This window comes from Somniosus microcephalus, chromosome 11, assembly GCF_052327205.1.
Source record: "Somniosus microcephalus isolate GS21.2 chromosome 11, FLI_Smic_1.0, whole genome shotgun sequence".
NCBI classification, from domain to species: Eukaryota; Metazoa; Chordata; class Chondrichthyes; order Squaliformes; family Somniosidae; genus Somniosus; species Somniosus microcephalus.
In genome coordinates, this window is record NC_140997.1 from 175,249,574 (window position 1) to 175,263,602 (window position 14,029).

The window sequence follows — 14,029 nt, forward strand, 5'->3', positions numbered from 1 at the left end:
GTCGCTTGACGTTCATTTCCGAATTTACTACGGACATTCAACATGTGTCTGATAAGGACAACCTGTTGGCAGATTGCCTCTCCCGTGCGACGGTCCACGTGGTGCACCTGGGGATCGATTATGCCCTCATGGCAAAAGATCAGGTTTCGGATTTGGAGGTCCAATCATATCGAACCGTTCCCTCCAGCTTCCAAGCGACCGACGTCGTCTTCCAGGACGCAGGTGCCACGCTCCTTTGCGACGTTTCCATGGGAGTTCCTCGTCCCATAGTGCCAGTCGCATGGCGCCGGAGGGTTTTTGATGCCATACACGGGTTGTCGCACCCAGGGATGAAGGCTTCGCAATGGCTTATGTCAGCCAAGTTCGTCCGTAAGGGGATGCACATCGATGTCCGTGACTGGGCTAATACCTGTGTCGTATGCCAGAAGGCCAAAGTCCAGCGTCATGCCAAGGCTCCAGTAGCTGCGTTTACTGTTCTGGAGCGTCGTTTCGACCACGTGCATGTGGACTTCGTGGGGCCGCTTCCGCCTTCTCAGGGTTATACTCATCTCCTTACCATAGTGGACCGCACCACTAGGTGGCCAGAGGCAATTCCTTTGGTTTCCACCACGTCGGCAGACGTTGCTAGAGCTTTCATCTCCTGTTGGGTCGCCCGTTTCGGAGTACCGGTGGACATCTCCTCTGACCGCGGGCCACAGTTTTCCTCGGATCTTTGGAATGCTGTGGCTCAGGGGCTCGGTACCAAACTTCATCGCACCACCGCCTATCATCCTCAGGCAAACGGCCTTTGCGAGCGATTCCACAGGTCGCTTAAAGCCTCTCTTCGGGCCAGTCTTCAAGGCGCAGGATGGGTGGACAGACTCCCATGGGTCCTGTTGGGTCTCCGTACGGCGCCCAAAGATGATCTACAATCGTCTTCAGCTGAACTCGTCTATGGCCAGCCGCTCCGGGTACCAGGAGATTTCCTCCCTTCGCCCACAGAACCATGGTCCGCCTCCCGGCAACTCGTTCGCCACCAAGAAGTGGCCAGATGCTTTGCCCCGATCCCTACGTCCAATCACGGTTTGCAGACCTCCTACGTGCCACCGAGACTGAAGAATGCGGAGTATGTCTTCATCCAACACGACGCTCACCGGGATCCGCTCAAGCCTCCTTACACTGGTCCTTTCCGCGTCATCGAGCCGGGTGACAAATCCTTTTTGGTCGACGTCGGAGGGAAACCGGATCACATCTCGGTGGACCGCTTGAAGCCGGCTCACCTGGACCTGGACCACCCTGTCGTAGTCGCTCAACCACCCAAACATGGCCGACCGCCCGTGGCCGCCGCACCTGATCAACCAAAGCAACCTGACAACCCGTCTGCGCTTGCCGTGCCTGCTCAGCCGCCATCGACTGCCAACACGTCCACCGGTCGTCAACTTCCTCTACCAGGGTATCGAAGTCGATCGGACAGGCACATCAGGCCTCCTCCTCGCCTCACCTTTCCTGTTAAAGACAATTCTGGGGGGGCGCATGTGGCGGAGCCACCAAAGGACTCAGAGTGGTTGTACATAATTCCTTTAACAGCAATGTAGTTACTGTCTGTGCCTGTACCTTTAATTACACTGTTTGACTGTACAATGCCAGTTACCTTTACAGCACGTGATAACGTCATGCCGTTAGTCACGTGATGCCCCAACGGCAGGAAGAACGTGATGATGTCATGACGTCACTCTCCTGATCAGGGGATCAGACCTCGTGGAGCCCTCAAGGAGAATAGACCTGTTATTGATGTGTCCTAGCAGTTTCCAGTTTAAACTCGTTTGTTTTCATTAAAGTTCATTAATTTAATTACCTGAGTCGAACTCAGTCTTTTTGATAGGAACCTCCGTTCCTACACTGTGTTATATTAGCATATGAACATTTAATGCCTCTGTATGAAACTACTGTGTTTGCTATTTAAATGGAGGCGCTAATCCACTTAAATTAAAATAGCGGGAAAGGTAACTTAAAACACGTTAAGCATTTGTATGGTAATAGTGCACAGCATAATTTCTGAACAGAGTTCTCCATTGGTTATACTCATTGACAATGTTCCCTTTTATTTTTTGGGGGGTGTGCGGTCCCTTTAAGGGGCTGTGTGGCCTATTTAAATTTCTGCGTTTGTGCAGTTTTTCCTATTGTGAAGCCGGCAAGCAGCCTGCGTGAAACCTCCAGACCACAGCGTGGCCACGCAGCTTAACGGAAACATTGCTCATTGACCATGTTTATGCATTTGTCAAAGCTGCATTTAGCAAAACCCTTTGAAGAGGGTAGGAACAGTGTTATAATTGTTTTTTTTTTTAAATTATTACTATGCTGGTTAGGTTGCTCTGCCTGGGGTTTTTAACCATCACATATTCTATTCTCCAGCTCTGATTATACGTTGAGGTTATGGAGCTTTCCAAAATATGTGAAAATACACAACACACAAGGATCCAAATCACTGAAATAAAAACACAGGTACTCTCACAGCAGAATGGCACAGCTCCAGTGTTCCTGGGGCTATGCCTCGATGGCCAGCATCCATGCAGGTGACTCAGTCCTCAGGATTTGGGACAGGGTTTGGACCTGTCTTACTCAGGTGGATTTAACATCCACTCCACCTCTCTTCCACTGCTGGGGTGGTCCTGCAGGAAGTTTAGGGTCCGCATGTATCTTAATAGTTCCTCACTGTAAGCATACCTCTGTACTTTCCTTTCATTTGATTTTTACATTCCATGCCTGTTTGGTTCTGATTTGTTACAATTTGATGCATACAAAATTTGAGCTACAACTGTGAGAATTATTTGTATATATATGTGCAATGCTCAAGTGTAACATGAGAAATGTGGCTGATTCACACTAGATGCAACTTTCTTTATATATTCAGAGCGAGATATGGGGGGGGGGGGAAGAGAGAGAGGGAGAGACAGAGGATCTTTTATGACATTGCTTATGGTAAGTCAAATGATGTACTGTTTCACAAGGGAAGACAGCTCATATCTTGTAATGCATAAGGCACTATTCTGCTGCTAAGGTGGAGCTGCGTTCTTTAAGGTTACAAATGTTGCGTCTGTGTATAATAAGACACAGACTGCAGGAGAAATGGTACAACAGGTGTTTACTCAACGTGGCTCACAGTGCAACTGACTGTACAGATTACTACTCAGTGCTATATACAGGTGTGGTCACTGCCGGTACTACAGTATACATGAGCTGTAAAAAGTAGTTCCCCCCTTAAAGGTATATACATTACAATTCCTCCCCTTTTAGATTAACAGTACCATAACACTCATTTAACAATTAAATATCAAACTAATTACAATTAACACTTTTAACATGCAACATTAGCTGAAAATAGTCTATTTATAAATTCAGTCTTTGGGGAGGCTTCCTGATCCTTTCTGGATAGCGCCTTTCCCGAGTGTCTTGCTCTTGGTGCGGAGGCGATTCTGGCCCCCTGTCGTCGGTTGGTTCATCAGCTTCCGATGCTACTGTTTCTGGGGTAGATGCGACCTGTACGTCGGGTTCATCACCAGGTACGTATGGGCGAGGCATGGGATTGACTTGTTCCTGTGACTCTAGGATCTGGTCAGCATGGCGTCTCACGATGCTCTCCCCAACGTCCACTGTGTACATTAGTGGGCCCTGCCATGTGCATATCGTTCCTGGCTGCCATTTTGCTGTTCGGTAGTCGCGGGCCAAGACTGGTTGCCCTATCTTGAAGCTCCTTGTTGGCTTCTCATGGATGTGCTGAAATTGCTTACTCTCAACATCTCTTCGTACGTTTGGTCTGAGCAAATCCAGGCGAGATCTTAACCTTCGGTTAAAGAACATCATGGCTGGGGCCTGGTTGGTGACTGAATGTGTCACATTCCGTTAGGCAAACAGGAAATTGTCCACCTTGTGCTGCAGCAGAATGTTGTCATTGTACATAGCCTTTATTGCCTTCTTAAAGGTTTGTACGAACATCTCAGCCAATCCATTTGTGGCTGGATGATACGGGGCGGATGTGTAATGTCTTACCCCATTCTTTTTCAAGAACCTCCGGAACTCTTCGGACACAAACTGTGGTCCGTTGTCGGAGCAAATCTGTTCTGGCAAGCCATTCCTGGCAAAAATGGTCCGTAGGACTGCAATAGTTTTCTCCGTGGTGGTGGAGAACATTTTGATGACCTCAGGCCATTTCGAGTGCGCATCCACGGCTATTAAAAACATTGAGTCCATGAATGAACCAGCAAAATCAATATGCACCCGTTGCCATGGAGATGAGGGCCACTCCCATGGGTGTAGAGGGGCCTGTGGTGGTGCATTTTGGACTTTCTGGCATCCTGAGCAGCTCTTGGTCAGGTCCTCGATTTGTTTATCGATTCCCGGCCACCACACAAGCCCTGGCTCGGCTTTTCATTTTTACCCCTCCCAGATGACCCTCATGAAGCTCATTGAGCACTTTATCCCTTAACTTGGGTGGAATTACCACTCGGGATCCACACAGCAAGGCCCCCCGGCACACTGACAGCTGTTCTCTCCTTGTTGAGAATGCTGGCAACAGTGAGTCGCCATGTGCTGGCCATCCCTTCACCGTCAAATCATATACCCGAGACAGTGTCGGGTCATTTCGGGTTTCCTTTTCGATACAAGCGTTAGTTACCGGTAGGTATTCAGCTATAGTCGAATGGAATATTTCGACAGGATCCACTGCTGGTGCTTCCTCCGCAGTAGGCAGTGGCAGGCATGATAGCCCATCAGCATTTCCATGCTGTTTCGTGCCCTTATATTCAATCTCATAGTGGTGCGCCCCTAGAAAAAGTGACCATCTTTGTAGTCGTTGCGCAGTCATCACCGGAACGCCCTTCTTCGGATTAAAAATGGAGACAAGAGGCTGGTGATCAGACAGCAAGGTGAATTTCTGCCCGTGCAGATAGCGATTGAACTTTTTCACTCCCCACACTAGGCTGAGGGCCTCCCTGTCAACCTGGGCGTAGTTACGCTCGGCTGAGGTTAGTGATCGTGACGCAAAGGCTATTGGCCTCTCTGAGCCGTCCGAGAATTTGTGCGACAGCACCGCTCCAATGCCGTAGGGTGACGCATCACATGCCAACCGAATTGGTAATGCCGGGTTGTAATGGGCCAATACCTCTTGATGTGATTAGTGTTTTGCTCTTCTGGAAAGCTCGTCTACATTCGTCACTCCACTTCCATGGCACCCCAGTTTGCAGTAGGGTGTTCAGTGGGTGTAGTATTGTAGACAAATTTGGCAAGAACTTATGGTAGTAGTTTACCAGCCCGAGGAACGACCTCAGTTGTGACACATTTTCCGGTGCTGGAGCCTTGACTACTGCCTCAATCTTCTCTGGGGACTTATGTAACCCCTCTTTATCGATAACATGGCCACAATACGAGATCGGTTTTCTAAAAAACTGGCATTTGGGGCAGTTAGCTCGGAGCCCATATTCCTGCAATCTAATGAGCACCTGCTCCAGGTTGGCAAGGTGATCACTGTCATTTTCGCCCGTGACCAGGATGTTGTCCAAATAACACTGGGTCCCTGGGATCCCTTGCAGGACTTGTTCCATTGCCCTCTGCCAAATAGCCGGAGCTGATGCTACCCCGAATACCAGCCGGTTGTATTGGTAGAGACCTTTATGGGTGTTGATTGTGAGGTATTTTTTTGATGCTTCTTCTACCTCCATTTGCAGATACGCCTGGGCCAGATCAATCTTAGTGAAGCGTTTCCCTCCAGATAGCGAGGTGAAAATATCTTTAATCCGCAGAAGTGGATATTGTACGGTGTGAAGGACCGGGTTCACTGTTACCTTAAAGTCCCCACAGATGCGAACCTTCCTTGGTTCCCCAGGCATGCTGCTCAATGACTTTTTCATCACAGGGACGATGGGTGTAGCCCACTCGCTCCAGTCTACCTTGGACAGTACACCTGAACGTTCCAGACTCTCCAGCTCTGCTTCGACGGCTGGACAGATCGCATAAGGTACCGGTCTGGCCTTAAAAAATTTTGGGCTTGCGTTTTCTTCAATTTTAATCGTCGCTGTCATGCCTTTTAGTGTTCCGAGTCCTTACTGGAACACTTCTTTCACGTCAGTTAGGAGCTTTGACAGTCGCCCAGGTGTGACGTCGTCATCCTTTTTGTCAGCCACAGTCAGTGCCTGTATGGAATGCCAATCCAGTTGTATTTTCCGGATCCATTCACATCCCAGTAATGGTGGTCCTCCATCTTGCAATACATACAGGTCTAGTTTTGGTGTTTCCTTACCGTTATATATAACGGTCACCCTTATTTTTCCTTTGGGGTAGACTTTTTGCCCCGTGTACGTCTTCAAAATAATTTTTGTGTCTCTCAAGGGTATGTGTGAGAATAGCTGCTCGTAGTCCCGTCGGTTTATGACTGTTAGGGCTGATCCTGTGTCCAATTCCATCTTTACCTGGACTCCTGCTATCTTGAGAGTGACCCAAATGGTTCGGTGATCCTCCGTTGTGATCACATTATGTAGTTTTAGACAACTCAGTGCCCTGCTTTCAGAGTCGTTATCACTCTTTTGTTCATCTGAACTATTCTCCGTCATCTTATGTACCTTCTTGTACTTTTCTTTGGTAGGTTTCTTATTGCTGGTTTTCTTTCCCGACCTGCAGACTCATGCCATGTGTCCTACTTTTCCACACTGTCTGCACACTTTGTCTTTGAACCAGCAATCATTCTGGTCATGTGTTGTTCTGCCGCAGCGATAGCACTTCTCTGTTCCATATGACATTTCGTTTGTGCCATATTCTTGCGGTCTCTGTTGTCTCTCTGCAGCGCCCCGTGCTGCTGCTTCATATGATACCGCAATGCTGAAAGCCTTTTCCAGCGTCAGGTCCTTTTCAGATAAAAGCCGTTTCTGGGTTCCTTCACTTTGAAGCCCACACACAAACTTGTCCCTTAAGGTATCTGCCAGTCCCGCTCCAAACTGGCAGTGTTTCGATAGTTTGCGCAGTTCTGTTAAATAATCAGCATTGCTTTCATCCTTATGCTGGTTCCGTTTGTGAAACTTGAATCTTTCTGCTATCAGCAGCGGTGTGGGGTTTAAATGTTCCTGTAGTATCGTTATTATGTCTTCAAAACTCTTTTCCATTGGCTTCCTTGGGGTTACTAGAGTTCGTAATAAACCATACGTCTTTGCACCCATTAAATTTAACAATACCGACGCTTTCTTGTCATCTGACACCTCATTTGCTTTGCAGTACACCTCTATTAGTTCGACATATGTAGTCCAATCTTCGACTTAATTGTCAAATGCGGTGATGCTGCCACTCTTCGGCATTTTGGGTGTGGTTTAAAATGGCGTCTCCCAATGGTTTAAAATGGCGTCTCCCACGCTTTCCTTCCTCCCCCGCTGCTGCCAACGCTGCTCCCGGCGGCTCTTGTGGCAATGGCGGCGCCCTGTAGGTTTCGCGCACTTCTCCTGCGCTGCTGCCAACGCCGCTCTCGGCGGTCCTCGTGGCAATGGCGGCGCCTCGCGGGTTTCTGCGTGTTTCTCTCTCCCTCTCTTCGATGCTGCTCGGCCCCTGAACACCGGCTGCGCCCTGTGCGCTCTGCCCTCTCTCTCTCCCCCGTTGACGCTGCTCGGCCCTTTGCTGTGCCGCTCGGTCGGGCTCTAGCCCGCCGCTGTCTGGGAAGGGTCTGCGCACTACCTGTTGCCAGCCCGTTTCGCTGGACCACCTCGACTGGAAAGCCAAGCCTGGCTCTCGACAGCCTCCCCCGCAATTCTCGAGTTTCTGCTGGATGACTGGGTGGTTGCCCGTTGTCGACGCCCGAGTCTCTGGCCTTGACCTCCAATCCACTGATCTCCAGGAACGAATCCCCGGGAGGTGATGCAGAGTTGCAGGTAGGTTCGAACTTGCCTCGTCGCCAATGTTGCGGCTGTGTATAATAAGACACAGACTGCAGGAGAAACGGTACAACAGGTGTTTACTCAACGTGGCTCACAGTGGAACTGACTGTACAGATTACTACTCAGTGCTATATACAGGTGTGGTCAGTGCCGGTACTACAGTATGCATGAGCTGTAAAAAGTAGTTCCCCCCTTAAAGGTATATACATTACAACAAAGTGTAATTATTATTAAGTAAACACAAGGTCAGGTCAGTCAGAGCTTAATTATTCTTTGATAAGGGAACTTTGCTAATTGTTATTGTATGTTTCAGGCAGCAAATCAGAAGCACCCAGCATTAAATGACTGTCTTTTTTTCTTTTTAAAGTGTGACTGTTAAGGTCACTCAGAGGGTATAGACATTCCGACTGCTCTCTCAGTGAAGTATTTCTGTATATATTGAACATGATTAGTTTGTTTCTCTTCTTTTAATAGTTCTTTGAAGTGTGACACAGAAAAAAATGCATATAGTCAAATATGACAGACAAGCTAGACATACTATATATATATTGACTCATAGGAAATATTTGGGTCAGTGGAATGCTTTACAAAATATATTACTAAATTTCTCCTCTGAATATTACCCAATGTCTTGAATTTTTCAAGTAGAGTTTGACAGTTCTAGCAAAATTTAAATAAAATTATATAAAATATAGAACTTACTCAGCATACATTTTCTGTCTTCGTCAGTGAAAACTGCTCAGCAGTTTTCAATTTTCACGAATACTGCATAAACATGTTACATTAAATATCATTTATAGTTTGCTTTTCTTAGTATGGAATTTACATATGGCTATGGGAGGGCAATAGAAATGAAATTTGTATCTATATTGTACTAACTTCTTCAAAAATATGGAGGCAGTATGGTACAATGTCTTACAGCAACAGTTGTTTTTTTGTTTTAAAACAATAGAAAATATAAAGTGAAAGTTACACAGCTCAGTCACAGTAGCTTTTTGTGCTGGAGAAACATGAACAGAATGATGGGTCCTGGAAACTACAAATCAAGTTTGAGCAGGTAGCAAAATCTGAATGTAGATATTTGCACAAAAAAAACAGGCAACAAAGCCCAACTCATGAATTTTAGAGTCTACAAAAGCTTCACTGTGTTTTGTATTGAAGTGCTATAAGTGCTTCCTAAGCTACAGTAACGCATTACTTTTAGTGCACATATACTTGTTTTCTTTAGAGCATAATAATCGTGCATTTTTTGAAATGTGTTGGCTTTCAGGAAATGAAATTGTATGACAATATTTGAATTCATGCAGCTCTGCTCAAAGCCTCAAACTAATTTGTTGTGTATAATTGTAGTTTTTTTAAATGTAGAAAAGAATTACCTTGAAATATTTATCTGTTTTTCATTTGAACACAATGAATGCTTAGACAGGGGAAAAAAAACTCAAAGCTGCAGCAAACCTACATGGTAAAGCTGAATAAACAAACTCTATTTAGACTGGTCATCAATCATGTCATGTGATTCACTGTATATTGTGTGTGGGACAGTTGCTTTATCTAAAGCCTCTGTCTGTAAAAATTCAAAACAATAAAGCTGTTTACTTGACACAAGTTATGACCCCAGAACTCTATCTTTTAATATATGCTGATACATGTTCTCTTTGAGGTTACAAGAAAAATGAACATTTCTTTAAAGTTAGGAATTCAACAATATGAATTCAACAGAAGCAATGCTCAAATGAAGCACAGATTACAGTTATAATGTTGGTTAGGTAATGTGGCACAATCAGATCAATTGCTAATAAATGGAGACAAAAATACCCCCAAAATTTGAGTAGTTTGTGAAGTGTAGGGTGTGAGAAGAAATTTCACTACAAACACAACTGCCACATAAAAGACGATATACTTGGCGCCTTGCTTGTGGCCATGTGATCAGATGTACACTCAGTGCGCTGCCCATTCCACACCCAAAAATGGGCCTAAACCAATTAATAATATGTATAATAGAAAGGCAAAATAATGCAGATGATGGAAATCTGAAATATAAACAGAAAATGCTGGAAATACTCAGCAGGTCAGACAGCCTCTGGAGAGAGAAACATTTAGGCCTAGAAATTCAGTATAGCTATGTTTGGGGCGCTACAGCCGGGCGTTGGCTAAATTTTGTGCCCGGCGCAACTTAGCGCCATCTTCGCCGATATTCAGTTGCATCGCCCCAAGAGGTTGCTGCTGCGCTAAAGCAGGCGATGCATGAGTATCATAAGGCGCTAAGCCGGCGAGCCGGGGCGCTACCACCGAGGGCAGGTGCAGCACAGGTGCGGCGAGTTGCTGATTGAAGGCAGACAGTCAGGCGCCGGTCAGCACTTAAAGAGGGAGGGTGGAATTGTTTGGCTGCCACGCCCTGCACACTGCAGCCCTGAAGGAAGGCCTGACCAGTGCTATTTCAACTGCTCCACGCCCAGGAGAATGGAGAAGGCCAGGGAGAGAGCGCAGTGCTTCGGCGAGGGTGGCCTGAGGGTGCTGGTTGGCGCAGTGGAGCGCAGGCGCCATGTCCTCTTCCCTGAGGGTGCCAGGAGGCCGCTGCCCTCCGATTATCGGAAAGCCTGGAGGGAGGTGGCAAACAGGGTCACCTCCAACAGCGTGGTGGCCAGGACTCCCATCCAATGCCGGAAAAAATTCAACGGCCTCACTCGGGTTGTCAGGGTGAGTACCCTTTCCAGTATCCTCCTCATCCCTGCATGTGCACCTCAGTTGATGGCCAAAGGGACCTGAAAGCCCTAATGCCCAGCCCTCATCCAGCAGCTATTGGACTGTCATGAAAAGCACTTGCACATTCAGGAGTTTATACACTGTCAGGGCTATTCCACCATGGGAGGCTGTGCAGGCAAGATGAGGGCTTGACACTGTCAGGGCTATTCCAACATGGGAGGCTGTGCAGGCAAGATGAGGGCTTCACACTGTCAGGGCTATTCCACCATGGGAGGCTGTGCAGGCAAGATGAGGGCTTCACACTGTCAGGGCTATTCCACCGTGGGAGGCTGTGCAGGTAAGATGAGGGCTTCACACTGTACTTAGAGGCCGTCCTTTCTCTTGCAGGGCAAGCTGGCGCATAACCGGAGACAGCAGCGTCAGACCGGGCGAGGCCGTCCTGACCTGAAACAGCTCAGCGACATAGAGCAGTGAGTGGAGCGGATCATGGCAGGCCGGCTGATTGGCCCCGTCGCCACTGGAGATGCCAACCCTGTTCTGGGCAGCAATGGTAAGGTCATCACCTTTTTGACCTCTCTCTTTCCACTTGTGCCTCACACCAGCATCCTTTGCCACTATCGAACCAATGCAGTGCATAACAGCACTCATGCCTCCCTCGCTGCCGCCCTGTCCTCACTCTAAAGCAACTCTTGTGCCTCCCTGCTTTCAGATGCTGACTCGCCAGGTGAGGAGGCAGCCCCTCAAGCTGGCACTGTCTCGGAGTCAGACATAGAGGAGGAGGAAGAGGAAGCCGGCCCATCAGGGACACCCTCAGCCGAGGCAGCCCATGGCCATGGTGGGGACACGTCTTCCCTGGAGGGGAGCAGGGGGGAAGTGTTGGAGGAGAGTGATGCTCCGGGGACCAGCGGGCCGCAGCAACGCGGGAGGGGTGGGGAAGCTCGGCGGCCTTCTCCCCGGAGGGAGAGTCTGGCCTCGAGTCCTGCTATGGTGAGCGCAGAGGAGGTGCGGCTCCTTGTGGAAATGGGCGCCCAGGCTGAGCGCAGGCACACTGAGCTCATGGCTGCAGTGGCAAGGATGCCTGACTCCATAGAGTCACTGGCAAGGAATGTTCAGGAATTCGGGGCAGCACAGGCCAGGAGTCTGCAAGAATTCAGTGCAGCACAGGCCAGGAGTCTGCAGGACTTCGCGGCAGCACAGGTGGCCTCCAGCCAATTGCTGAGTCGTGCCATGCATTCACTGGCTGGTGTCATCCAGACACAGACCAGGGCCACACGGGCACTAACTGCTGCCACCCTCACTGGATCGGCCAGGCATCGCTGGGGCACTCGCCGCGCCGCAGCAGCCCAGCAGTCTGTGCTTCAGCAGGTTGCTGTGCATGCTGCAGTGCTGGCCCGTGCGAGTGCCAGTGAATCAGCCGACCAGGGAGTGCCTGTGCTCTGTCAGGTTGGCAGCATTCCTGCAGCCACTGTCACTCCTCCACTGCAGCTGCCACCACCCGTCGGACAGACTGCTGCCGCCCAAGCAGAGTTGGAGCAGTCAGCATCCGGCTCCTCCAGGCCCAGAGCTGGTCCAGGCCGACCCCCAAGGGCATCTGCCGTCTCACCAACTGACCCTCAGCAGCCTTCCCCCAGCCTTGCTGCAGCCACTGGGGTCCCATTGAGGAGGAGCTGCAGGGCGGGTAGGGGCCAGTCACGGACGCGAGACGGATCACCCTCGCAGGGGAAAAAGTAGAAGGTGTGGCATATGTGTTGTTTTTTATATACAGGCCGAGACTGGTGTTTTTGTTTTTTATATAAAGGCCGAGACTGGTGTATTTGTTTTTATATAAAGGCCGAGACTGGTGTATTGGTTTTTAATGTAAAGGCCGAGACTGGTGTATTGGTTTTTAATGTAAAGGCCGAGACTAATGTTTTTGTTTTTTATATACAGGCCGAGACTGGTGTTTTTGTTTTTTTATATAAAGGCCGAGACTGGTGTATTTGTTTTTATATAAAGGCCGAGACTGGTGTATTGGTTTTTAATGTAAAGGCCGAGACTGGTGTATTGGTTTTTAATGTAAAGGCCGAGACTAATGTTTTTGTTTTTTATACAAAGGCCGAGACTGGTGTATTTGTTTTTAATGTAAAGGCCGAGACTGGTGTATTTGTTTTTTATATAAAGGCCGAGACTGGTGTTTTTGTTTTTAATATAAAGGCTGAGACTGGTGTGTTTTTTTGGGGGGGTTTCTCAGAATTAGTTTGTCATGCGGGAAGGGCACAGAGTTATCAGAGTGAAAAATTTACTTTAATCGCACTGTCCATGTTGGCTTTTGGAAGTATTTATTGCCTTGATCGGCTGAGGACTTGCGGAGCGGCTACATTCATCTTCTTTCATTGGCACAAGCCATTCCCTGAGAGGGGGCCTAGAACCAAGTTGCAATAAGCCGCCGACGGACGGCCCTTGCACTTTGTGCCTCCCTCCCGTCCTGGTGCTCCTCCTCCTCCTCCTCCTCCTCTGGTGGTCCTCCAATGTCTGCTAGCAGTGGCTGAGTCCTGCGGATAGCCAGGTTGTGCAGCATGCAGCACACGACAACGAAATGGGAGACTCGCTCAGGCGAGTACTGTAGGGCTCCCCCGGAACGATCCAGACAGCGGAACCGTTGCTTGAGCACGCCGATTGTGTGCGCAGTGATGTTCCTGGTTGCTTGATGGCTCTCATTGTATCGCTCTTCAGCAGGGGTGCTGGGCGCACGGAGCGGGGTCATCAGCCAGGTGCACAAAGGATAGCCTTTGTCCCCGAGAAGCCATCCTCGTGGGGGAGGCTGGGCCTCGAACATGTCTGCCATAGAAGTCTGGCGCAGGATGAAGGCATCGTGGCTGCTGCCTGGAAAGCGGGCATTGACAGCTAGTATGAGCTGCCTGTGGTCACACACCAACTGCACGTTGAGTGAATGGTAGCCCTTCCGGTTGTGGTAATCCTCGGCATTCTCCAGAGGTGCCCGCAAAGCCACATGCGTGCAGTCAATGGCGCCCTGCACCATGGGGAAGCCCGCTAATGCTGCAAATCCCATTGCACGCTCTTGCTGCTTGTCCACGGTCATGGGGAAGGAGATGAACTGACGTCTCCTTCTGAAAAGGGCATTGGTCACCTGACGGATGCAGCAATGTACCGCGAACTGGGAGATGTTGAAAATGTCCCCAGTAACTGATTGGAAGGAACCGGTGGCGTAGAAGTTGAGAGCCACCGTCACCTTCACTGCCACCGACAGAGACGTCCTGCTCCTCAGCTGTGGCTGCAGATCTCTCTGAAGCAGGTGGCAGATCTCTGTGACCACCTCCCTTCTGAATCGCAGCCTCCGAACACACTGCTCCTCAGACATGTTCAGATATGAGAACTGCTGGCGGTATACCCTGGGTGGGTAAGGCCTCCTGTGCCGATGCCTGTTGGCCCTTCTCCGTCTG